This window comes from Cyprinus carpio, chromosome B7 (genome assembly GCF_018340385.1).
Source record: "Cyprinus carpio isolate SPL01 chromosome B7, ASM1834038v1, whole genome shotgun sequence".
NCBI classification, from domain to species: domain Eukaryota; kingdom Metazoa; phylum Chordata; class Actinopteri; order Cypriniformes; family Cyprinidae; genus Cyprinus; species Cyprinus carpio.
The window spans coordinates 1,206,894-1,233,182 of record NC_056603.1 but is presented as its reverse complement, the minus strand read 5'-3'; the positions used below and the strand labels follow the sequence as shown (position 1 = coordinate 1,233,182).

The following is a 26,289-nucleotide window of genomic DNA, read 5'->3' as shown; positions in this document are numbered from 1 at the left end:
TTAAAATAAATAAATAATAATAAAATAAAAAATCGCCAGCTACACTTATTATTCAAAAACGATTGAGAATATTGCTAAATTAAAATATTTTTGAATGAGAAAAAAAAAAAATAAGAACAGACTAAAAGTGTTGTCACTTCAGAGCAAGTTTAGTTTTACCTAGCAGCATACTTCAGTCAGGTTTATGAGGGTGCTACACTAGAATACCCCCACCAAACACTATTATCAGACATAGATATCATATTTAGATATATATATATAAGTATATATAAAAACATCAGTTATATTAGCAGAGAAGTAGTACTTCTAAAATAAGCTGTAGAAGTTTGGAACAAACATTAGAATCTGTACTTTAAAGAATTTTCCATCTTCTGGATCATCATAATTCATCCTCTTCAGTGTTGACAGTATGCAGAGTCTGTTGGTCGATTGACGGGCGAGGGGGGTAGGATCGGGCCGTTCCCGAGAGAAACAAAGCCAGTTCTGGAATGACAGTTAATGAAGGATGTGTTTGATTGCAAGTGTGTGTTGAGTGTGTCTTCACCCCATGCAGGTATTTTTCGCATGGTAAGGTTGATGATCCCGGTTGAGGTGTAGGATTAGAAAGAAAAGATGCAGAGAGGCAGGTGTGTGAAAAGCGTGTATGAAGCATATGAAATAGTAGGACGCATGTGAGAGGTACGCATTTTTTTCTCTTTTATATCTCACTGGTTGTGTGTGATGTGTTGCTTCAGTGTTTTGTTCAGATATCTACATATGGACAGGCTGACGTTCAGTGTGCTTGTGACGGGTAGTGTCTGCATGGTGTGGTGTGTTTTCAGACGGAGATTGAGTCATTTTTTGGGGGCATTTGATTGGTTCCCAGTCAGGGTAATTCTACTGTGTTTTACAGTGCTGTGATATTTTTTGTATGTGTGCGTGTGTGTGTGTATGCGTGTGTGTGTGTGTGTGTGTGTGTGTGAGTGTGCGGTTTCTAGGTGGTGTTGGCAGCTCTGGTCTCTGACTGGCTCTTGGTTGTGTTCTCTCTCTCCTGCAGGTTCTTCTGGTTTCTGCTAGCCTCAGGTCAAACTCTGCAGCCGCCTCTCCTGCAGATCCTCCAAATTCCCTCCACAGCTCAGCTCGCTCCCTCTCCTCTTCTTCACCTCCCTGTAGAGGAAAGAGGTAAGGGGAGGAGTGTAAAACAGAGCATAAAAGGCTTTATAAAAGGATCAAAATATGTGCTTTGTTCACATTTAACTTCTAAATACACATGTCCAGCATAATTGGTATGTTTATTACAAAATACAAATGTTAACTAAAAATGCTAAAAAATATGATATAATTATTATTAAGGAACAAATATTGGCACCCTGGAATTGGTTTTCAGTGGTTTTTTTTACCTTTACCTATATTGTTTTTCTAACCATATGTAACTTATAGAACATTATAATAATTATTCATATTTTTAGATTAAATGTATATATTTTATTTTTATAATTTATTTTACATCTTATATTTCATTTTATTTAGTTAAGTAATTTTATTTGTGCTTTTTTGTCATTTTTAATTATTTTTTTATTTAATTTTAATTAATTTTTATTTCAGTTTTAGTTCTAGTCATTTTCAGTAGTAAACTTGTCAGGTTTAAGTTATATAATAACATATATAAACTTAAAATTAATGGTTTTAGTTATTCATGTAATATTTAATAGTATATATATATGCATTAATATCTATTATATTATAGATGTATTAACATATATAATATAGGCCTTACATATTTCCTACACACACACATACACACAAAAAACAACCACATTTTAATTTCAGTTATATTTTATATATCTCTAATATATTATTTCTGATATATAATTTATATAATATAATATATATATTTTTCCATCAATAAATAATTTTTGATTATTATGTCATTTCAATTATATTTTTAACTCCTTTCATCCAACAACCTGGCTTCATTCTGGTGTGTAATGACCACTTTTTAAGATGCAACCTATTAAGTCTTGTCCTACACTTTTACAACCAAAATGAGTTGTGATAATGTTCATGTTGACGTCAGCACTGTCATGTACTCACTTCTGTTTCTCCACTTTGTAGGAGGCTGTGAGTTCATCAAGAGCTTGCTGTTCATCTCCATGAACGTCTTCAGCACATTATAAATAAGAGAGATGATCGTCCTAAAAAGACAAAAAAATAAATGTCTAACAGGCCTATGCAAAAACCGTCTTAATTGATGTCAATAGAATTATTGTTACTGAAGAGTTTCTAACAACACGTTTATAATGACACTGACTGTTACCAGTGCTCTTTGGAAACTCTGTACAGCGTGCCAAAGACCAGAGGCAGGATGACCTGGCAGTTTCTCCTCTATTAGACTCAGAATGTACTCATTATTCCAGAAATACAGAGCCCGCTCTGCAAACCTGAGACAGAATAAAGAGACAGAATGAGGGACCTGTACACAGGGGGCATTCTAGGATTTTCATTTTAGGGGAGCTCAGCCCCCAATGAAGGGTATAATAATAAAAAAATATAATAAACAAAATGTTTGACTAATAGGGTAGGGTAGTATGCTAACCTTATTGCAAAACTTTTTACTTATTTTAGTCATGAATAAGCAAAATACAAGTCTTCCTGATCACACACACATGAATAAGCCAAATACAAGTCTTCCTGATCACACACACACACACACACAATTTTACTGTTTGCATTTCTAGTACAAGCCTCTTTCATTAGCTCAAGTATACAAACCTGTTTCTATGCTCAAGTACTGTCTGTCACTGTCTTTAATAATTTCTGCGCATGACTGTATGGTAGTTAATTCCACATGCACTGTAATTGAAAGTTCAATTTTCAAATGAAATTAGCAACATTTTATAAAGTATGCATTCATATGTGTTAAGGGCTACTGTTACATTTTCGCTGGAGGAAACAGCTGTGTGTGATGAGCGGTGAACACAGTGAAAACTTTACAGTAGATGGGAAACCGATCGATTTTGTAAACTGTATTTATGGCAAAGAACTGCACAGATGCAGATATTATAACAATCTATGGATAAACACACACCTCGTCCTCTGTTTCTCGCTCTGCTGATTGAAGAACGTGCTGAAAGACGGGGAGGAGCCAAAGTCTGCCAGCATTTTCATATGAAATTAAAAGGGGACTGAGGCGATCACGAATTCACGTACAGTTTATGGAGCTAATCGCAAATTTTTTAGGAGGCCCTCCTAAAAATGGCCTAGCGACGCCCATGCCTGTTACACAAACAGGTGCATACATCACCTCCATGTGTTCACAAGTACTACAGGAAGACTTCCTGACGAGCAGCACTGGTGAACGACACAGTGTGGGAGGAATGCTCGAGTGTGAAAGAGGGAGCTGACCTGGAAATGAGGGCTGGAGATACATGCAGCAATCTGTTTGAATAGAGGCTCCTGCACACGGATAAACTGAGATGGTTTCAATCCGAACGTCCAGAATCTCCTCGATCTCCCCCAGGAACATCACCTGGGATCACATGACAAAATTATATACTGTATAAACACACTACCAAAATATTTCCAGGCAAGCACACTTGGAGTGAAGCCCATTTTCAATCACATACACATGAATGGATTTCAAAACTCTTTCAGCAAAATGTGAATTAACAAATGTCAAAATTCATCAGCCACTATTAACGGTATTAGAAAACAACACAACCTTCAGCATCTGCTTAAAATTTCTCAACATAAATAATCTCAATATGTCAAACATTGGTCTGTTACATATACAGTATTAGTCTGTCACTAGTAATTATCATTAGCTTGGTTTCTATTCACACATTTATGTTTTTTTTTTTTTTTAATTTGCAGCTTTGGAAACACAGTCATTATCTGAGACAGGGCTTCCCAAATAGGTGTTCTATAATTATATCGAATGTAAAATTATAAAAAAAATAAATGGGGCTGCAATAATTGTGATTTGAGGTCCCCTCGAAAACGAGATGTTACATCTCAAGGGGTTTTCCTCTTCACAATAAATTTGACAAATATAGCGTAGTGTGATTATCAATTCAAAGGCTGCATAACTGGTCTGATGCACTGCGTGTTTAAAAATTATTCATTATTATAATTATCAAAAAAATTATATTTAACAATACAAATGTAATTTACTAGAGTTAAAACTAATAATAATACTTATTTTTAATCGGCATCAGAGAACTGTGAACATACAAATGTGTCATAAATTATTGAAATATTTACTTAAAATCTCAGGGGGGTACTTCAAGTTAACCTTTTTTTTGCCTAAGAGGTTCAGCTGACAAAAAAAAAAGTTTGGGAAACTCTAGTCTGACAGGTAAAACTTTATGTATGCAATGCTTTTCTCACCTCTTTCTGAGTGCATGTTTTGGGCCAGTATCTCAGCAGCCCCCTGATGATCTAATGAAGGAGATAAAACAGACAAATGAATAAGACATTTATCTTTTTTGGTGTGACAGCACAGAAATAATTGTATTAGTAGCAATTCTGGTATGTATATGAAGATGCACGACATAATTAAATTAGGCTTACATGTTCTGTAACTGTGGCATCTTTCTCCATGAATTGCACCACACAGTAAGCCAGCTACATGAAAAGAGCATAAAATGTTTTAATAAAGTCACTTATAGGTTTTTTATACACTACAGATGTCACTTCAAAGGCTTATTGATTTTAGCGGCAAGTGCTTCTGATTAAAGGGTATGAGTGTGTGTGTGTGTGTGTGTGTGTGTGTGTGTGTGTGTGTGTGTGTGTGTGTGTGTGTGTGTGTGTGCGTGCATGTTTGTGGGGTTGTTGATCAGTGCAGCCATGCTTTAAGGAGACTGTTCATTGATTATTGTGAAAGCTCACTCTTTCACTGTGAGAAAAAGATTCCAGCCCTTATCTGATGTTCATGGTTTGATCTGAAGCACTGAGCTAACTACACAAATAAACCATTCTTCTACTCAAGATCCCAAATGCCACCACATGGCTTTATCATCACCAGAGTTTTCTGCAGCAGTCAATGCACTGACGTGATGCATGTCTGTACTGAAAAATACATATGTAGGTGCCAATAATGTAGGTGTACTTTATTTGAAACGTGATGTGTGGCATGCGCAGATACTGCAACAGTAAACCTGCAGTATAAGCTAAGGATCATCATTTTGTCCTTGGCATCAAAAACTCCTACCCTCATGCCAAAACACTTTCATGTCAGATATATAAACTGAATGAATGTATTGTGTTTAAAGTAACTACAAATCTGGTCTTCAGTACAATATGTTAGTGAACCAACTCAACGGGTTCAAAGTGATTTGAGCATAATAAATGATAGACTCTTAGTTTTAAGAAAGCAACCTAGTGTTCCAAGAAGAACCACTGAGACTCTACATAACTAAATGATGACATCCTAGTTCTGAGCACACATACTGCATTTATTTCCAGATTTATATTATATTATTTTCCTGAAGAGGAGAGACACATAAAGCACCTGAGCCTCATAGATTACAGGCAAACAGGGTGAGAAAAGGATGTTTTTTCCAAAGGGAGGTTACACGTGTGTGTGTGTGTGTGTGTGTGTGTGTGTGTGTGTGGTGTGTGTCTGTGAGTGTGTGGTGTGTGTGTGTCTGTGTGTGTGCACATTTTGATATGGCCACGAGTGAGTGTTGTGTGGTTTTTGTTACCACGGAAGCCCTTCTGCACCGTTGCCTGGGTGAGTGGTTAGGGTGGTGAATGGTGTGTGTGGGGCATGTGTGTGTGTGTGTGTGTGTCTACTTTGGAAGGGCTGATGTCACATAAAACCTCTGTCTTTCCCCAGGGGGGTAATTGCACTGTTAACTCCCTTTTTTTTCTTTTCTTATTCTTTCCCAATGAGAACATCATAATTATCCTCTTAGTTCTCCGTCTATGTAGTGCTTTATAAAAAGATTCAGATGTTTATCTTGTGAGGTTATGTTTATGTGTCTGAATTTATATAGAAGGTAATGGAAGCCTATTGTGGCTTCAGATTAAAAGAAATTAGGAAAAAAAAAAGAATACATGTTAATTTATTTTGCATTATTTCTTCTTACATCTCACAAATGCCACTTTATATCTCACAATAATAACTTTATATTTGAAATCTGCAACCTTGTCAATCATAACTGCCCCTTTATCTCACAATTGCAGCTTTATTTCTTCAAAATTGTGAGATATATCTCACAATTCCAACTTTATAGCTCACATTTGTGACTGTATTTCACAATTTTGATTTATATCTCACAATTCTGAAAGTAATTGTTTATTCCCCTTTTAAATTTCATCTCACAATTATCTTCTTATTTTTAAAAAATAGCAGGCAGAAACAGGTTTCCATATATGTATGTGTGCATATGTGTGTGTGTGTGTGTGTGTGTGTCTTCATATGTTTTGTCTACCTGAGAACCAACCAAGAGACACCTGAGTGAAAATATATCCCCTGGTGTCATTCAGTAGTTTGAGGCTCAATGGGGACTAAGCTCTAATCATCCAATATAAATCCCCCAGCCTTAACTCAACCACTCACCATTAGTTCCTGAGCAAACAAATAAAAGAGTAACCAACAGCCACAGGTTACATGGAGGTCAAAAGAGTCACTGAAATGCACTTTTAATGCTGGTGACAAAACAATTTATAAAAATAGAGTTCGGGATTTAGCCTTCTCTCTCACTAAGAGCTCTCCAGACACATCTGATGTTCTGAAGAAGGCTTTGAGGGAAGTGTGATTAGGGATTTGGCTGCACTGTGCTTCTGTTTCTGTGGAAGCTACATAAATAGGTCTGGCCACCTGAAGGCATTCCCTGGGAGAGCTCTATAGGCGCTTGTGGCAAGTAGGAAGTATAAAACAGCCCGGAGTGTGGCCACTGAATTATGGATGGGGTGATATTGACAGGGAAAAGGGGAAGTGTTACACATGTAGGACAAGCACTTTCAGAACACACACATGCACACACACACTTATAGACATATACAAACAGGCAGTCCTAATATTACAAAAGCACTTTTCAGAAAAAACATGCTGTTAATTATATATATATTTAATCTATTAAAAGGAAGCATACAATACAGTTCAAAGGTCTGGGGTTGGTAAGATCTTATTGCTAGCCAAGGCTACACATTTATTTGATCAAAAATACAGTGAAAAACAGTTTTATTTTGTATTGTTATTAAAAAATATTATTGTGCTGCTTAATATTTTTGTGGAAACCAAGCAGCAACCTTCAGGTCTCTCTCTTGAAACAACACAGAAGTGACTTAACTGCAATTCATTGACTGGCCATTTTCCATTTTTATCTTGCAATGACTTTTAACCAACCAGTCATTTTTAGTAGATGTATGAAAAAGTCATTTCTGCTCAATATTGCAACTTACCAGATATAATCACAGAACAAAATAACATTAAGCTGAGTTTAGAACGACATGACCGTGAGTAAAATGATAGTTGTGTGAACTCTCTGTAAAGTGTACACTTTGTACACTTTTTTTGGGGCCACTGGATTTAGCGTTAGTATTTAGCGCCCCTTTGTTGGTATGATAGCCCATTACAGTCCATTAATTAACAGCATCAGATCTGTATGTGCATCCCAGTGTGAGTGTCTGGCCGTCTGACTCTAACCTGTGCATGAAAAATGGAGAGAGACTTGGCAGTGTGCAGGGGGATCAGGACCCTCACCAGGAACTGCTTGTGCTCTGATTTAAGAGGCAGAGCAAAGCCATTTATGATACTGGAAAAAAGGAGAGGAGAGGAGAGGAAAGGAGAGGAGAGGAGAGGAGAGGAGAGGAAATGAGAGGAGAGGAGAGGAGAGGGAGAAAAAAGGGAGAATAAACAGGATTAGTATCAGTCGTCTTGATGATGCTCTGTACACTCATTCGCCACATTATTGTTCATCAGCTAATCCCCCGCTACCCCCCCCCCCCCCCCCTCCTCCTCCTCTCTTCCTCTCATTTCCTTTAGTTTTATCTTTGTTCTTCTACTCAGGCTGTTCCTCCCATTGCTTAGTTGTTGTTAATTAATTCCATTCCATCCATACGGTCATTTAGCAAAAATATACATATTTTATCTGGCAAAAATCTGTTCCAAATGCACTGTAAACAGAATGGTTGAAAATATATTTTGTTTAAATTTGCGGCTTTTTTAAAATTGACAATGATAAAACTATTTAAACATTTTTCTGTATTTTATAAAACATGACACATTATATATTTATAAAATGATTCTGTACTATAATATATTTCTATATTATAATATTTCTTATAATCTTATTCCTATATTTAAAAAAATAGCTAAAAAATCTCTAGATTTTTTTAATATATATTTTTACTTTTTTTTATATTATATATATTATCAATATCCTTTTCTGATTATGTTTTTGACCAAATAATTTCAAAAATATAGTAAAAAAAAAACCTAAAATGCATATTTTTCTGCATGGGAACCATTGTTTCTCACTCTAATTCCACAGCTCTCTCTATCGCTCTCTCTCTCTTCAGTAGTGATCAGAGAGATGTGTGGGTGGTAGGCACTATAAATAACTACTGGCATCAACCTGAATTTAGACCCTCCAGCCCCAACATCCCCAACACTCTGACTCATGCCGTCCCCCTGGTTGTCTCTCTCTCTCCCCTATTTCTCTCTGTCAAAGGTTTGCTTTGTTTTATGCTATTAAACACATCGAGAAACAGACACCATTTTTGTGTGCATTGAACCCCCAATATGCAAAAGCAGCACTGGTTTCACTGAGAACCTATGGCTGTGAATTATTGGCTGGACACGCTGAGGATGGGAGACATGACTGAAAGAACACGCGGTCGCAGGTACCATGCAGCGAGCGCTGATGTCGGAGGTCTCTGCTAAGTGTCTGAATCACCAGCTCACACACCATACAGCATCTCTCCAGTAATTTGCTGCTACATTAAGTTATGTAACACTATAATTTACTCATTTAAGATTATAGTACAAATATCATAAGATGCTATATGTACCTCCTAGCTCTGGAAACAATGAATAAAACCGCAGGGATCTACCTTATAATCTTCTAATTTACATTGGGTTGCTTTATAAACATCATCTGATCAGATTTCTAACACACACTTAGTGTGCTTTCTATTTTGACAGTTTGAAAGTGTATCTACCTTCCCAAAATTTCCAGAAGTTCAGCAACTCCATTGAAACGCTCAGTTTCATAGATGAACCTGCAGATTTTAAAAATAGATATAATGGCAGATATAAAGACTAACAAAAAGCAGTCACTGGCTGTGTAATATCAATACTGCTCATGGCATTTTGTCTGTATGACTGACCTGAGGAAGATGTTGTTGATCTGTTTCCGGATGTAAGCTCTCAAGCCCAGAAGTTTGCCATAGACACGGTGCAGGATAGTCTTCAGATATTCTCTCTCTCTGGGGTCCTCGCTGTCAAATAACTCCAGCAGCTACACACACACACACACAGTCAGCCCTTTTGCACTTTATTAAAAGCACTACTCATGAATATTTATAATTAGTGTGAGTAGAATCAGAAATACTAACAGTCCAACATGGAGTTTAGACTGCCTGTTGGGTATCTGAGAAATACTGCAATTTGACTACGATACAATACACATTTAAAATCTCATATTGCTGCTCGAAGATATCAAGGCTAAAAGAAAAAAAAAAAAGAAACATAAAATCACACTGAAAAATGTTTAAACAGGGTGTGCCAAAAACTACAAACTAGCAATGTTTTGTCTCTAAAGACTGGACTTGAAAATGGGCTAAGATCACTAATGACTGCGTTGAGTCCACTTTACTTGTCCATTTTCATTCACATAAATTCATTATGTATTTATTTTATTATATATTAGTGCAAAGAAAAATACAGAATAACAAATATATTATTTTTGTTATGAAATTACATTGCAGCCTATTTATGTTTACAAATGATAATTGTTAAAAATCACACAAGGCCTCTATACTTATATCTCTACATATATACAATCCTCTTTTCCTGTAGAACAAACTTCTGGTCCACGTATCGCTTGGCAAGAGAAGGCTGGAAATCTGGACTCTCAAGAAAGCGTAAAAAGAATTCATACACCAACTAGAAAAAAAAAGGGTAAGAGAGAAAGAGAGAGGAAATGGAATCAGAGCTGGGACACAAGCTATAAAAAACTCTCACCTCATGGTGTCACTGTGTGTGTTTGTGTTTTGGTGTATATAAGAACTTCAGAATGTATGTACCTGTAAGTGAGGCCAGGAGGCTTCCAGAGCTGGTTCATCCTCTTCCGGATCAAACTCAGGGTTCTCACTGGGCGGGAGAGTTCGAAAAATGTTCACTGAGATCTAGAGGAAGAAGAGGTTGTGTTTTACTAAAGCATTGAAATAAGACAACAAATGATGAATAACAAATGATAATGAAAGACTTGTTCGCCTTTATGAGCTTCCTTGCTTCAAAATGGTAAGATGGTAATACCAGATGACATCAGAATATAGAACATTGTACTAATCTATAACCATATTCAAATGCAAATACACTTAACAGCTATTTCACATAAAAATAATTAAATAAATAAATAAAAATTACTCACAAACCAACTGAAATCCAGTGCAATGCTGTGAACATTTCAATTAAAGGGATAGTTGACCAAGAAATGAAAATTCTGTAATTATTGTTGGAAACCAAACAATTTTGGTTATGATTGACATTCATAGTACATAGTGAAAAACACTCTTCAAAATATCCTTTATGTTTCATAGAAGAAATAAAGTTATAAAGTCATTTCTATGTAAACTAATTCACTGTAATGCTTTTCAACATTGCTTAGTCTCATTATAGATTTTACTGGAGCTCATTGGTATTTGCTTTTGCAACAGTTGTGCATTTCAGTTGAATGGGAATTTCAGGTAAATAGAATTTCATTTTAAAAGATGTCTGTGTACATTTCTACTGATCAGAGCAACAGTAATTCATTGTTACCTGATTTGCATAATTCCTCTAGTAAATGAGGGGCTAAAAAACAACGCAACAGCAAATGCAAATAAACTGTATTATCAGAGGGTGCAAATTTATCCTTAGTGAATTCTCCCCTTTGTCTTTCACATCAAAACATTAAAGCACCAGTTAACAAAATCAATTGCTTCCCAATTAAGGTGTTTTTGTATTTCAGGCTACATACTGTACAGAGCTAATGTAGCCAACACACAAGGAAACGTAAATGCTTCTGAGTTTTTAAGTGCACTTGGAGCATTAGAGATCCTGTGTATCCCTCAATGATTTATCTTCCCCATGCCTCCTCTGCTCTTTTATCAAATCTCATCCTACACCATCACTTTTTCTCTCTTTTGCGATTCATCTCACCATCTTAATAGCCTCTGGGTACAGGGGTTCGATGAGGACTCCGCGACTGGTGGCCACGCTCTCCACAAGCTCATTCAGCGCGGCACGTTTGATCTCTTTCCCCTTCAAGTCGGCCACACAGTCCAGAAAGTCAAAAAGCACACAACACTGTTGCAGCTTCTTACAGAACAAGTCATGAAGTTCTGCCACTGGAGCATCTGTGGGACTGAAGGTGAGAAGATTTAATCTAGTACACAAAATATACTTATACAATATACACAATTACACTGCACATTGACTATTTACCGTTTTTTCCTATTCTAGCTTGTTAATAAACCTAGCATTGTACACATATAAAGGTTCTATATTGGCATCTATGCTTACATGAAGAACCTTTAATATCCCATAGAACCTTTAAATCAAAGTAAAGTTCACCCAAAAAATTTAAATTCTGTCATCATTTACTCTCACGACTCTCATGTCATTCCAAGCCTGTGTGATTTTCTTTCTTTTGCAGAACACAAAAGAATCTATTTTGCAGAAAGTTGGTAAACGAACAGTTTTGGTGACCAGTGACTTCCATTTTATGGAGAAAAAAATCTAAATACCTTCTTTTATGCTCCACAGTCATACAGGTTTGGGAGATACTAAATAAATAATAGCAGAATTGTAATTTCTCAATAAACTATTCCTTTACACAATGTCATTCTTTTTAGTGCTTTTTTCAGCACTTTTTCAAAAGAGGGTTTTCATAGCAATGCAACCATTTCTGATTCCTCAAAGAACCTTTCAGTGAACTTAAAAGAACCTTTTGTGCAATGGAAAGGTTCCATAGACTTTAAAGGTTCTTCGTGGAACCATCAATGTCAATAAAGAACCATTATTTTTAAAAGTGTATGCACTCACATGGCACAATTACATTAAAGATTGCTGGAGTTACACAGGCACTTGGATCTATAGAGTACATTAATGGAGCAAATTTCTTGAAGTGGATGGACGGGATGCTAATGAGAAATGAGTGGAGGCGTCTGATGCTAACAGGATTAGCGGGTGCTGTCTCACTCCTCTGTGGACGTAGCACCTCGAGCCACAAAAACCATGATAATCCACTCCATTCATCCAAAAACTCAACACAATTTACATACCCTACCATTCCTGTACTAAGACTTGTGAATAGCTCTCTTTTTTTCTTTAGCCTCAGCATGGCACTCTGTACAATAACTCTCCATAAAATGTGTATTATCCTTAACAGTCTACAACATCTTTGACTCAAACCAAGTGGGTCGGCATGCAGCAAGCTAGGTCAAAGGAGACAGATAGAATAAATAATAAACCGATAGTGCAAATAAAGAGAGGGATGTGATGAAAAGAGGCTGGTCAAGGTAGCGGTTTGTGTTTTGTTTGTAGTCCAGAGGGAAGGATAGGGTGCAAAAGAGCATGACACAGCCACAGCAGTCAGAACAGGAAAAAAACAAAACAAAATTGTCCAGGGAAAAGTGTGAGAGGGAAAGAAGGCGGAGACACTAGAAACCTGAAACGCACAGCGCATAAGGGTAAGAGCAATGATGAGAGTATGAATGAAATATGAATTTGAAATGAACTTAAATCATGGAAAGAATGTGAAAACTATAATGACTTGTGTGAAGAAATAGCAACAATTTTGAATATCACACTAGTCGTCTCTAATAAACATGCTCTAATGTTGTACATGCAAAGCTGCTAAATATAGATGGCCCACTAAGCAACCAAAGTGGGTAGCATAGAGAGAGAGAGAGAGAGAAAGAGAAAGAGCAGAAGAGAAGAGAGAGAGAGCAGAGAGAGAGAGAGATGCATGCTAGTGCAAGAAAACAGTGCAGAGAGAGCAGGAGAGATGATGTAATCCCTCTACCCTGTTCCTCTCCTCATGATCTCCTTTTACCCCTCCTCTCTCCATCCTTCTCTCACTCTCATTCACTCTGTGGGTCTCTTTCTGTGGCAGTGTGATTTTAATAAGGAAACTCTTTATGGTTACAGAGATATTACTGTGTTTGGGTGGCTGTTTGAGATCCTGTATTTTTTAACCACCAAAACCCATAACTGAGCAGAGCAAAAAAAGATATTGCACAACAAAACAGGAACCTTGAATTGCCACATTTCACATGAGCTTTTTTGATGATCGTGGAATGATGTAGGCAAAATTAGGGAATTCCAGGAAAACTGAACTTCAACACACGGAAGCTATATTATAAAACTAATAAATACATTACAATGCTATATTTATACTGGTAATATCTTTCTAAATTAAAGCTATTACTTAAGCTTTAAGGTAAAAGCACGACTTAATATTTTTAAATCACGTATATTTATATTTATTGAAAGAAAATGGTTTTATTATTAAGTAATGCAATATAATCAATATTATCATCAAATAATGGCTGAATATATAAATAATGTAATGATATATGAATATGAATAGAATTACTACAATAAAAAAATTTGGGGTCAGAAATATATATATTTTGACAGTAATTCAAATCTGACCAAAACAGACAGTAAAAATTTTTACAATATACGAAAACTATTTTATATAAATGCTGTTCTTCTGAACCTCCTTATTCATTAAAGAAACAAAAATGTATCAGTTTCCACAAAACAAAACATAACGCAGCACAGCTGTTTTCATTGATAATAAAAAGAAATGTCCCTTAAGCGCCAAATAAGCATATTAGATTAAGTTCTGAAGGATCATGTGACACTGAAGACTAATCGTAACAGCTGCTGAAAAATTTCTACTTTTCCCATTACAATAAATTACATTTTAAAATAGATTAAAACAGTTTATATTCTTTTGTGTGTGTGTGTGTGTGTTTTCTTCTTCACTTTCTATGGACAAAGACCAATCTGGCTCAACCAATCTTGTTCTCAATACTAGCTCTCTCTCAGTACAGTGTTCTTTCCACTTACAGCCTCACGTGCTTATCCACTTCACTCTCTCCTCTCTCTCTTTCTCTAATGCTCTTTTTCTCTTCCCTATCTCTATTATCACTCACTCCCTCTTTTATTCTCTCCCTTTTCCTCTCTTGCCCTTTTTATTGATCGGAGGAGGCCAGAGTGGGATCAGGCCTTCTGTGTACTGTAACCCAACACCAGTCCCTGACCACGCTGACCCCTGCAGGAAGAAGCAGGCAGATATATACCCACCCCGGAAAAAAATCACCTTCTTAAACACAGACATAGTTGTTATCCTGTAATAATGATTCCTTGGACTATGATGATTACAGTACACAAGTACGAGCAATCATCATTCTCCAAGGTGATTGCTAATAGATTTGAGATGCTGTCCTAGCCCAAAACAATCACTCTCTTTCACTTATGGATTTGGGAGTTCTGAATCTGCAGACTGAGAGCTCTGGAGCTGCCCATTGTCTATGTGAAGACACTCTCCCTCCAGCAGTGGCAGCTATTTACAGAGACACATGCTCACAAACTCACGAGGACTAGTAGTGAAGTCACTCCTGAGGCTTAAAAGGGAAAAAAAAACAGAAAATAACATGAAGAAATAGAATTCGAAGGTCTACAAATGAGGATAAGCACCACCAATTCCTCAGACCATTAATACATCACCAATCTTTTTTTTTTCGGTAACTAATAACCCAGACTAGCAAACCTGGCAGCGTTGGCCATGTTCTTGGCCGTTCGACAATTAAAAGATTTTGTGTCATGTTTTGGACTGATAAAGCTTCTCATCTGTTTTCCTCACTTTCTCTCTATTGCACATGCACAGATAGGGACTCGCAGGTAAATTCAGAGAACAAGCAAACACTCACAGGTTCTTTATCAGGTGGTGTTTGTCATGCTTTTCTAAGTTAATCTTGTGTTTGAAAGGCATTATATATATCACATCTAAATATGCTGTACCATTAATGGAGCTTAAATATGTAGGGCAGGTACAAGGTGCAAACAAAAAAATGTACTACTAATTGCCATTCTAGGTGTTATTTTGATGTTGTGATCATTAAAGAAGAGGCAACAATTTTTTGTTTTAAGGGATAATAATCATTACCTATTTTTATAAGGGATATTAATCGTTTATTTTTGCTTGAGTTCCGTAATAGAATTAAGTACACGATCCAAAAATTGAGACTGATTGAAATCTTCATTAACTTTCATTAACAGCCTGTTTTTACATGGCTAGAATCAAAACTAATGCTTTATTAAGTTGGTAATCAAACATAATATTACATGCAAAAAAGAACTGTGCATTTTTATAAAATTATGGGTTAGGAGAAATACCAGAGTTAAATTATCTATAGCCAGTCATTGGGGTGAAATTCCAAATTAAAATTCATTGTACTTAGTAATACGAATATAAGATGTTGATTAACACGGTGGAGATGTGTCTCTGTGACATGTGAATTACTAAAAGCAGGTCCCAAGTTGGATGGTTAAAACAGGACAGGGGCTCAGTCTGGACCCCCTGTGACGACACCAACTGGCAGCACACCCTCAGCTGGAGTGTCTCATGGAAAACTGGTACCACTAAATTCAACTTCACTGGAATCATCTCGCTCAGATGATTCCCCGTATTAGAATAAGTGAATCATGCTAAAGTGTGAATCATGAAATCGTGCATGAACTTGGCAAAACCTATGAAGCCGAGTGCCATAAATGTGGGGGATAACACTGCACCTGTGTATTCTTTGTGAAAATAACACAGATCAGCTACTCTGAAAATTAGGTGCTATGCATCTCAGAGCTTTCTAAGGTTCTTGTCACAAAAATGTTATCACTCCTATACTTCCATAAATTAATGGATTATCTCAAACTACCCCCACACTCAACAAAGTAACTTCCCAGCCACTTCCCATTCTGTGGCTTACGGTCTCTCCATCACTTCTGGTTGATGGCCAAAATGAGCTCATGGAAGTGGAACTATTATGGGGTCCCTGACTGAGGATGCTTTTAAACCACAAAGCCTTCCCTAAACTAACAAAGTACTTGGCACCGACTATTACAAGCCTTCAGATGCCACTGGGGTGAAAACATTGCATTCAAAACATTATTTTTGCTGCTAATTTAATTAAGTTTTTTAAAATGAGGTAATGGAACACAATTTCTCCTTAATTTCATGCCCATGAAAACACTTTACATTTGTAAAACCGAAGTTTACTTAGTGCATTTGGACTACATTAATAATTTTGTTGCAATTAACTAAACCGGATTATGAGTTTCTGATTCCCAGCAAACTTTGGACTAGGTTGTTGACTAGAAAGTCAGATTCTATGGTTTGATGGTTGCTTTTCACTTTTTTATGAATGGACAGTTATGCAACTCCCACTGCAATGAGCAATTGCTTCTTCTTTCCTGCACTTGCCAACACGCCCTGCATTATACATCATAAGAAATGTTACATTGCTATGTTACTTTGATACATCTAATTTTATTGGGGTTACTCAATATAAGTCAGGTTTCTGCTACACAACACAAGTTATTTGAGTTGAGTTGAATTTAATGTTACAAAAAACACTTTCCAGCATATATAACCAATATTAAAACATTGGATCTTTTAGATTATATATCCTTGAATGGCGGTATCATTACAGGGAATTCTGCTGAGTCTAGCTGTGCTCCTCAGAAGATTTAGTCTTACATTTATGGCCAGGTCCCATGACATCTCTCAGGCTGCTCAAGAAGACACTGAATTCACAACCCACCACAAGACTGTAAAATAGCCCATTTCATTTTCAGGGGGATTCCATTTTTATTCTCCATATTTCCTAATTAACAGGCCATTAAAACAAAACCACCTCACGTCCCAGTTAAAGGAACCTACCTTTAAAGTAAGGGCCAGCGGCGTGGAGCTCCACCTGGGAGCTCTGATAGCGGAAAAACTGTTGAAGAGCTATGGGAGCGTCGCTGCCCGGGCACGGCGCATGGAGCGGCGGGGGAAGCCGTCTACCTTTCTCCGCGCTCGGTACAGAGAAGCCCGTGGTCGGCGATGATGGGCTCGACGTGAGGTACTTCGTTGGGGTCTCCCATCGCTGCAAAGGTGGTGCTCGGCAGAAGATTGTTCGAGGAAGGAGGCCAAACGGCGAGAGCAGGCTCTAAGCCTTGCTATTAGTCGATTTTTTTTATTTTTTATTTTTTGGATTTAAAAAGTAAAATCAACAAGCAGGGATCGACTAAAGAGAGAAGTTATCTAACCTGGTCAAAATGTAGACAGAGGGATGGTGGAGTAAAACCAATGGGTGTTCAATTTGACGCGTCTCTCGCCCGTGTTACATAAAAAAACGAGATAGACTCGAATAAGCACAAGGGTGATGCAATTGTTTTATATCTTCATGAAGAGATATCGAGGTGGACATACATTTCTACAATAAAGACATCTCTGCCTTACTGTCGTCATCAGAAAGTCCTCGGCCTAAATTTGGTCTTTATTTAAATATTTATAGGCTAGAGGCATAAATCGGTAGGCTACCGTGTTAAAACTCGGGTGTAATACGCATTCTATACAGTGATCATGGGTCCAATCAAGTCCATGTTGGAAAAACAAACGAGCAATTAAAATCCTGTCAGATTTTATCTCCTCCACACAGGTACAAATGCATCACTTATTAATTAAGGGTTATCGTCATATTACCAGTCACCAGTTCTGCGGCCTCAAGTCCTTTTCAGAAGCCTTCCGGCGTCCCCCTACTAAAAAAAACCCGTTACCGTACGGTCGGTTCGGTTCGGTCCAGATCCACACAGGGCGGGGATGAACTCCTTCAAACCGTGCCTACTGTGTGTGAGCATCACGCACTGCGGCCGCTGCAGCACTGAGACCCCCTTCTTACCTCCTCGCCTCAAATACTAAAAGAAACCCCTGGTCAATTATTTCTGTAGCACAAGGGACGTGGACAGTCCTCGGTGTTTTTTTTTCCCCGTCGCCCAGTTCCTCTCCGCTGATTGCTCGTGTTTTCCCCCCCGTTTTTCTTTATTTGATCCCAGCTGTCAGGTCGGTCGTGTCCTTCAGGTGGTTGCAAGTAGATTTGGATGCTACACACTGCGGATGACGATCACGCGCTCTTATTTATGTTATTTACTCTTCCTACATTTGCGCGACCCTCTTCTAGAAGTCGCGATGTTTATATGGCTATTACCGTTGACTCTATTCACCGTTTAAGTGACTAATTGTTTTTATTTTTTTTCATCCGTATCTTTATCAGACAGCTGTCTTCTATCCTCAGCCCCCTTTCCCTCTCCTCCCTCTGTCCCCTCCCTCACTGGCTGCCCTCAGTCTGTGTTAGCCGCTGTGTTTTGTGGGGACTGTCAGTTGGCCCATTGTTCTTTTGCTTCGTTCGTGCGTTTTTCCAAGCGTTCCCCCCGTCGCTGTATCCGCTGATTTTTGTTCAATCCGTGATAAACTACGGGTTCTGTGATATCAGACGAACGACGACGTGCCGCTGACCTAACTCCAAACTACTAAATGTGATGCTTATGGGCGTTATGGGTGTTTTGGCAAACGAGAGACCATCCTCAACTGCTGTAGGCTAGCATCGAGAAAGACTTGAGTACTATTGATATGGCTTTTTTTTTACAGAAATTTGATTTGATTTGATTTGATTGACCTATTCTTAGGTGTAGCTATACGAGTCAATGACAAATACAAAAATTATTTTAAAAATCAAGTTCTTAAAAATTTTTATACAACTACTACTACTACATTTATATGTTTAATGACTTTAAAAATGTCCATTTTGGATGACCATCAAGTAACACCACATAATACATAAATAATGTTTTTAAAGAACTAAATTAGTCTAAAAAAGCGGTTTTAGAAAGGCTTAATTATCAACTTTTAAAAGAAAATCACATTTTTTAAATATATATATATATATATATATATATATATACGATATATATATAGATATATATATATATATATATAATATATATATTTTTACAAATTCCTAAAATTTTAAGTCATTAATATCATAATTGCTTAGAGCATTTTCCTGACCAGAAAAAAAAAATAATCAAAACATGTCAGTAAAAAGTGGCTGCCTTCATAGCCTATAGGGTCACACCACACTGATTTGACCAGACAAAGGTTTTTTAAATATTAACAATAAAAATAAGACATGAAAAACATGTCAAGTTGTTTAATCCAACATTTCCTTTTATTTTTCCTTTCAATGGCACTTTGGCAGTCTACAGTTACACTTTTTTTTTTTTTTTTTTTACTAATCCCCACTAAAATATTATTTTTATTTCAGGCTAATAAAAAAGTTTTGAACCATAAACAAAACTAGGATGTATTATTATTCGCAGGACGTGTACCTAACCCCAATTCACATTCATAAAATATTCCTCAGTGTTTCCCAGTTGTGTTTTTAAATGTAAGGTTCACATTGGTACAGTGATGCATGTGTTTTTGGGATACATGGCTACAGGATCAAAGTACACTGGAGGGAGAGTCACAAAACTGTACAGAAGATTACTGGTAAAATCCTTTGCATTGCCTCCAAATGTATATCTACAAGTACAGAATGTGTTAAAATTTTTGACCATATTTGGCAAAAAAAAAGAAATTCTGTTATGGTCAGCCCCACAGATCAGGCTGACTCAGGCTGCTTCTCTTTAACCATTAGAAAAGCTAACCTATGACTTACATCAGAGGCCTAATGACTATTTGGCATACTTGGTCTCCTTTTTAGGCTGATTGTTACATTCCTCTCAGAACTGGGGTACATATTTTGTTTTCTACAAATGTTCAACTATACTGGATTGTTGCCTGTTTGTTCATCTTTCTTTCTCCTTCCTTCATGTGTTTTGGATGTGTTATTGCGACTATATATATGTGTGTGTGTGTGTGGGTGTGTGTGTGTTGTGTGTGTGTGTGTGTGTGTGTGTGTGTGTGTGTGTGTGTGTGTGTGTGTGTGTAGAAGTATATATAAAGTATATATATATATAGAAATTAATCATAGAAAGTTGTGTAGTACGTCTTGTAAGACATTAATGCAACCGTATGTACCATTTGTACCTTAAAGTATCATTTTGATGGTACAGGCTGACTTCTTATAAAGTGAATAGCTTCTGGGTTTTACCCCACCACTGCTCTGGGAATATGCAAAGTTTGGTGAGCATGAAATTTCACAAAAAAGCGGACTTATTTACAGCAGCAACAAATGCATGTGTAGCCTACAGCTACCACTGTAATTTAGAACAGTGATATATTTACAAGGAAATTCCACTTAATTGTAGCTGGCTCCCAAAGTCAACAAAATACACAAACTACACACATTTTTTTTTAAAATCTTAAAAAGTATTTTTGAATATCTTTATATAGTCTGGATGAGAGATGAGTGGTCACTGGCCCATATTTTAAAAAAAACATAACTCTTTAAAATTATTAAAATATAATTTTTTTATGAAATAACTGAACATTTTTCACATTATAAACTCAAAAAGGATTGGATTAAAGTATTGGAATCACTAAGGCCTAACCTCTTAGGCTGTGGTCTTAGCATAGTTAAAAAAAAAATAATGCCCCATACTGTAAAATATAGCTACATTGTAACATTAAATCTTGCCATCTGGTAAGTATTGTTTTACATAAATTAGGACAACATTATTCACACCTTAATGGGATCTAGGGATTTTAGCACCATTAGCATCTGAACACAACAAAAAGAACTGTTTGACGGATTACAGTACGTGTGTAAGCCTGTGTCATCAAATAAGAACATAACTGGACTGTCCAGAACCTCAGAATTGCTGCAGGCCACCCCGTTCCCATTCACTATGAGATCCCAAGGATTACCAGTCGCTACGTGTACGTCGAGGAGAGTCTGTTAGGAGATATGGGCCCGCTGCAATCACTTTCCTGGTAAACTGCAAGGTCCGGGCAAAGAATTTAGGGTCAGTAGCTGAATGTTAGATATCTGAGGTAGAGGGTTTGTAGCTGTGGAACAGGGACCTCCATCGACTACACGTAACCGATGGTTCAAATGGACATAGGTTTTATTGCAGTGACAGGTATATGTTGTTTCCAAAGATGCTGTGGTGTAGCAGTTTTGAGCTCCATTCTTACCTAAGTTTCAGCAATTGTCTTTTACGGAATGTGGCATTAGAACTGCTCTAGGATTTTGGAGTTCCTAAGTAAAAATAAATAAATACATGAGTTTTTATAAACAGTCAAACAATCCATGAGAGAATTCAGTTGAGAAAAGCAGAAGTTACAAAGTGAAAGAGAATCGTGTACGCCATATAGTGTAAATATAGAGTATTTGGTGAATGTAATAAAAATAAAAAGTAATATAAATAGATTTGACTTGAATTGCCACGTTCATAGTTCGTAGTACACCAGCTTTATTTAAACACAATTCAGACTTTTAGCCTCGTGTTTTGTTAGTCTTGGAAAGGGATCTGAGATGCGATTTAGTTGGCTGGAATACAAAGGGAAATTCCACGACGATTATACATCATCTGAAGAAAAAAGTGAAACAGTGAAGGTATATGAACATGTCAGGGATGTTAAACTGAAATATAATTAGTCTGGCACTAAAGTGCGCACGGCTATCTGTAAGCTGTCCCCAGTCATGAACTAGGTTGTTTCCCAGAAAAATGCCTCCTCTGTACTGACGAGTGGTTATATGCAATACCAAGGTGGATGCTCCCACCCCACACCCACACACACAGACTACAAATCTAATCATTAAACCACACACAAAAGACCTCTCCTCCGCAGAGAACAACACGATTCTGCAGAAGGTTATCATTATGGACACGTTAGGCTTACTTAATAATTTCCAAAGAATTATAGAGGGTTACGGGTTATGTAGCTTGACCAAAACACTAATAAGCTGGCAACAAGTATAACTATATTATGCCGTGAGTAATGTGAATGAAAATAGTATATACAATACAGGTACGCCAACAAATGTAATTAGGATTGCAAGAGGGAACATAAATAATGACAAAGCAACCGAACCCATTCATTCGAAAAGAGAGAGAGAGAGACGTCAAAGGTCCTAATCTGCTATGCTGACCTCATGCAGCAGTCTGCCTTTTCTGTGTGTGTTTTCTGCGACTCTTTGCGAGCTGCATCTTCTGTTTTTTTTTTCTGTGTTGAGGCCTGTGGTCCCTATTGACTGTGTGCTCTTAAGCCTTATCATGCAGCTATTATTTGAATTAATGTTCTCATATAGGACCAAATAATATTTGCTTTGGTTTTTATTTCATCTGGTCATATATTACATGAACAATACATACCATCCAAACACACATGCACCCATCCTCACCAAAAACAGACTAATAGGCTATGGAAAATATCTAACATAGAACACATAGGTTTAGAGAAAAATAATATCAGTTCCAATATGTACTAATTCCTTGCGCTTGTTAACTCCCGCATTATGATGTAGTGCTATCCATAGTCCAACGAACCTTAAATGACTGAATTCAACTCCATAGCCCAAATCCTGAGGTGACTTTGAGAATACCCTTTGTAGACAGGAGGACTGTCCCGGTGTAGTCAAAGTTGGCCATGTTTGAGGCGCGGTGCCTAGACCCCAGGTAGCGTACACGAACTGCTTAAATCGACAGTTTAAATCAGACACAAAACTGCTGTGCATGCATAATTTCAGAATATAAAATAGGGTCTTTGACAGTAGTTCCGTATTGAACACCGTTTTAAGGGGTCGAATGAGAGTTTCAGCGCCGCTTAGAGAGAATACTGAAGCATCATGGTGGGTTCAGTCATGATTTAAACTGGTTCTGATTCTCTTCTGTAATGTTGGCCGTGGATCGGCAGAAGATATGAAGCCGATATCTCGTGGTGAATCGACTGACGCAACATAGAGGGTGGACGTCGACGCTGTTTTCGGGTTTTCGAGTTATTGTAAAATGACGGGTTAGCGCGCCCGGTAGATCATCGCTCCGGGAGCCGGGGTATTTAGGTTGTTTCATAGAGTTCCCGCTCTACATTTGACAAATACGGGGAATGTCCTACCAGGAAGTTGCAAACGGTTGTAACTGGTGGGTGGTATATGACGGCTGTCATTATGAAAGGCTATTACGGTATTTCATTATTACTGGAGATTAATATAACAAAGTTTAAGTGAATCCAGCATTTTAAAAATATTTTAATATTAGTCAGACATCAAGGTTCTGCTGTGAAGCAATGGAAATGTTTTACAGTTCATGACAGGCGGGGCAGCTGATCGGATACGGATCTGTTGCAAACATAAGGTCTACGGGTTCCAGTCGGGGAAAACAGAAAACTGAGACCAGACTAACTAATAAAGGAATTTACCGTAACAGGTTTATATTTAGGGGGCTGTCCTACAATTATTGGTAGCTACTAGACTTTTCTGTGTTCGTGATGAAGGGCGCCAAGGACAACTGACGGGGCGGGAGTGGCCAACCGCAGTTCTATTCAATTAAGTTTTTCAGATCACAGTAATTTGTGACCCGGTGGTGTGAACTCCATTTTAATGTTTATAGATATCTACACCATAAAATGATGATGTGTACCCACATAATATTTTTTTAAATTATTATTAATAGCCAGAACTTTACTATGCTGGCAATAAAAAACTCTTCCCTTCGGATCGTTCAAACATCATCATAATTTTTCTTGTAAATCATACCCAACAACCATTACAGAAGGTTCTCTGTATAAGCTTTCAACGGTGGTTGTTATTGGGTTGTTTGTAATTATAAATTTTATTTTGATCGGTAGAATGTAAATATCCTCAACCCTTAGAAGTAAGAGCGGTGATTTAATATTTGGGCAGCTACCCGCTAACTTTATGGTTAACGGTAGTGGAAAGTGAGGCCATGACTTGGGTACCGTTTCCCTCGTCTTTTTTTTCTTCTTCTTCTTCTTTTTTTCTTGACCATAGGAATGGCACAAAATCTAAATCCTCATTATTTTTTTTTAATAGAGCAATGTTGATGTATTCTGTGTTCTCTGAAGTGATCTATTGTATTATGCTGAATATCAAAGTTTTTGTGCCTATTTGTTTACTGAGGGAGTGTGTACAACTTCAGTGTTTTTTAGATTGGTGGAGTAAAGTTATGTTTTTTATTTTTAAGTAAAAAGATACAAATATACCACTGGGATAAAATGACCACAGAAGGCCCCAAGTGGCATTTTGTTACTATTTTGTATTATTTAAAACTTCATACTTGTTGTATTTAGTGGGTTATAAGTTTTTCCATGAATTTAGATGTACATTCAGACATATTTGCTTTCATTACAAACCTATCAGTTAACTAGTCAAAATCATTTGCATTTATAGTGTTTCGATTAATGACATGTCTTCAGCTAAAATATGGGGCACTTAAATATGGAATATTCAGATGCTTGCATAGAAATCATAGAATAATTTTTGTTTTCAGATGAACTCTTTTACTATAATCTGCCTTGTCATCTGTTATTCAATATTCCAACTTGCTTTGTCAAATAAACATTTAAATCGAATAAGTTGATTAATACTTTAAATTAATGAGAATGTCAAAGTCCTTATACAATCTGTAAATGTTATCTGGGGGGGCCCTCTACCCCTCATTTAATATTAACATTTTGTGCTTACAACTAGCAACTGTTTCCATTTATTTCCTATAGTGACACATTGGCTGATGCGTCATCATCCTGCACATGCTAAACTTATATTTCAATATGTTGCAATTTAAAAGTGAATCCACATTGTTCTTAAGGGGGCATCTTCCCCATCTTACACAGCTAACAAGAGGGTAAAAGTAGCATGGCTGACCAACCGATAATATAACCATACAGACAAAACTGGGGAGATTAACTTTACTTCACAAAGAAGTCTTTTTGGTGGAGTTCAGCTCAGAGCTCACACATGTTTGGAAAGTGCACATAAGGGGCGCTGCTATAGAAATGATTGGTTGACAATTTTTACTTTCACCACTACTGGAAAAGCAGACACGCCCCTTGCCGCGGCTCTCGTTCGCCAATAGAAAAAAGCCTAAGTATGAGGTGACAGTTAAAAAAGAACCAATCATATTTCGTCTGCTCCATCTTTACGCACTCTCTAAAACCAATCATTCTTCAATGGGTTGTTCGACTTCACGGTAAACACTAACAAAAAAAAACATCCTGGTTTTCCAGTTAGACTTTGCGGCAAAAACGCATGTTGATTTTAAGTTAGGGAAAATATTGTACGTGTCCCGTAAGTTAAGGTTTGATTTCTGGTTAAGATCAGTGCAGTGTTTTACACTTAAACGTTCGCGATGGGTTTACTGACGATCTTGAAGAAGATGAAGCACAAGGGAGCGTGAAATGCGTCTGCTAATGCTGTAAGTTACATTTTCACAGAACTGATTCAAATGTATTCGTATAAATAACTTTTGAAAACAATATTCTTTTTAAACCGCTGTTGTTTTAGTTTTATGCAGCATTTTACTCGTGCAGGAGTGTCAATTACTCAAACAAGGCTCGGTGCGTCTAATGTTCTATATCGGCGATGCTTAAAGCCTGTTGTGTGGTCCTTAACTTTTCTTTATAGAGGTCTTGACAAGGCTGGGAAAAACAACCATCCTGAAGAAAAGTTTAACGGCGGAAGATGTCGCACGATCTCTCCAACATAGGCTTCAAATAAAGCATCGAGCACAGAGGGTTACGACAAGAAATCGGCTTGTGTATATATGTCTTGTGATAAGAGGTTTAAAAGCATATTAGTGTTAATTTTTAATGAAACTAAAGGCAAAAAGGTATATATATATATAATATATATATAGATATATATATATATATACATATGCACGCACACACAACACGACATCACACACACACACTATAAACTATTGATTTGATGTGATTAATCGTTTGCAGCACTTTTTATGATTAGATATATATATATACATAGTGTATCTATATATAGATATATGATATAATATATATCATATATATATATATTAGAATCACGACACACCCAGAGATGTTTACCATGTTACTGTTGAGG

General features: G+C 37.0%; 2 pseudogenes; one reads left to right on the top strand and one right to left on the bottom strand.

Moving 5' to 3' along the window:
- Positions 1-856: 856 nt before the first annotated feature.
- LOC109093070 lies at positions 857-17,851 on the bottom strand (annotated as a pseudogene).
- A 7,655-nt stretch (positions 17,852-25,506) lies between these two features.
- LOC122137851 overlaps positions 25,507-26,289 on the top strand; it is a 4,780-nt pseudogene continuing 3,997 nt past the window's right edge.